Below are 2405 nucleotides of genomic sequence, written 5' to 3'. Positions count from 1 at the left end.
TTTTGTTAGCAGGACTCTATTTACACAACATAAAAGGACAGAGGAAAAGTTTTTCTTCCCTGACAGGTGGTAATAATTAGGGAAAGGGAACCTGAAGGGGAAGATCTAAATGGAGGAACAGGAGTCATTGCCTTTCATCAATCATCTTGCTCAAGGAGAGATTGTCCACCTGAGAATAAAAGAATTGAAATGTCTGTTTTTCATTTATTTCTGTTTTCAGAGCAGATTCTTTCTCTTAGATAAAGTATGCAGGATTTTAATCAATCTGAGAAAAAACCTCTATCATTTTGTTTAAAATGGTTTTGCTTTGTTTAATGAATTATTAAAGTTGGCACCAAAAAAGGAAGGTTTAATTTTCTGTATTGTGGAAACCCCAAATGGGAGAGGGCACTCATGTAGTGTTTGCCTTTTCCAAAGGACTCACCTGGGCCAATAGGTAGAGACATCCGTTTATTAGACTTACAGGAATTGCTGGTAGCAGCTGGCCAGCTGGAAATCTGTACCATCACGCAGTACATACAACAGTTACATGGTGAACAGATCAAAGTAGAGATGTAAATTATTTGCATGCTTATTCAGAAACTAACAACTCAGAGGGCTCAGGAGATCCGGCTGAGTAGATAAGTTAATCCACTCACTACTTTCCTGGCACCAGAGTAGTTTAACACCAGCATGCTAACTTACGTAGGGTCCCTGCTTCCTCTAGTCTTCTGTTTGTCTTAAAAGAGACGTGACTTTCCCTGGGTAACTACCTTGACCAGGGTTAGTTTTGCAGGGGTGAGGGGGATCTCTGGTATGCATGGGGAGGGGGAATAGGTCTATGTCCAGCATTTAACCTACAGTTGTCTTTTTAAAATATTAGTGTTACTATTTAGCTTCAGATCCTTCAATTATTTTTTGCTGCTTTTGCAATAAAGTCCAATGTGGAATAAAAAGGCCTTCCATGGGACAGCCCTAACCAACTTCTCAAGACCTATGTTTTCCAGTGAACTCTTCTTACCCTTTACTCTACGGGATCTGAACTTTCTGCAGTTCTCTCTGCCACTCTGTTTCAAGCCACTGTGACCTTGCTTATTCTTTCTCCATATGGTCCTCCTGGGCATGAGTCAGACAGGAAAAGCTTCCTGAGCGATGTGACACCTTAGCAGAAGAATAGTTTAAACAAGCGGTTCTCAAGCTTTATGGTTCTTCAGGCTCTCCTAGCAAGCCATCTTGCTAAATTGCAGATTTCTGTGCTTCCAGAGGATTTCAGAATCAGCAGGCATAGGAGGGGCTACATTTTAACAGATGCTCCTGGGGATTTTATACAGAGGTCTGCGATGATACTTTGAGATACTCTGGCTTAGCAGCCCTCAACTAGCAAGGAAGATGATCGGAGAATTGAATAAAATAAGAGCATTCTAGACATAGGGAAACCATACAAGTGGCTCATAGTGGTTTGCAGGAGCTGGTTGTTAAATTTTCAGGGATTGTTAAACATAGCCATTATTAAATAAATTATATGAATTTGCAATTAAATTACATTAAAAGAAAAAATAATAAACATCAATAGTATCACTTCCTAATTATTTCTCCACATTTATCATTATCTATACTCTTAAGCATATCTATGCTCTTAAGGTTATGTCTATTGTATCTTTGTGCTAAAACTACTATATTGTTATGTGCTACTTTGTATCTCTTCCCAACTTCACCTTCAGCATGCCATGTTAATACCTTGAAATTGGCCATGGTAGGAGTATTTGCAATATAGAAGCTGGCAGATGTTACAAATCTGGATTCCATCTACATCCCCTCCCTGCCCCAAGGCAATTTACAAAGACATCCCTGTGTGGAGGTGAAAAAGAGCTGGTTGTATCTAGTGAAATACAATCAATATGATCCTTCTGGAACTTTAGCTGGAAGTAGCAAAATACCGGGCTGAAGAAATGGGTATTGACAATATCATGGAGTGCTTATGTGAGCCAGTTTTGAGAAACAAGGACTTTATTCTAGCAATAACGGGAAACCATTGTTGCATTTTGGGCTACAGAGTAGTCAGATTTGTCTTTAGAAATAAAGACCAGTGGACCATTTAGGAGGTTATATTGCATATGACAGATGATGATGAGTTGATCTATGATAGTGGAAGTGCATGGAGTAGAGTGGACTAACTGGAGAACTGCATAGAAGTCTGACTTGACAGTAATCAGAAGGTAATGAGAGCGAGGAGGGGTCATGTATGACTCCTGTTTCTAATCTAGTTGACTGGGTAGGTGGTGAAGAAAGGCAGTGAGATAGATGTACAATAACAAGAGTGAGTTTGGATGAAGACAATGATGTGAATGCTAGAGATTTGTTTTTATGCCAATGAACCCTAACCATAGTGCTTCCCAAACGTGTTCTTGTTATGACACCAAATAGAG

Source organism: Galeopterus variegatus, unplaced genomic scaffold (assembly GCF_000696425.1).
Source record: "Galeopterus variegatus unplaced genomic scaffold, G_variegatus-3.0.2 Scaffold907, whole genome shotgun sequence".
Lineage (NCBI taxonomy): Eukaryota > Metazoa > Chordata > Mammalia > Dermoptera > Cynocephalidae > Galeopterus > Galeopterus variegatus.
The sequence above is the reverse complement of the archived record's forward strand: the minus strand, read 5'-3'. Positions refer to the sequence as shown.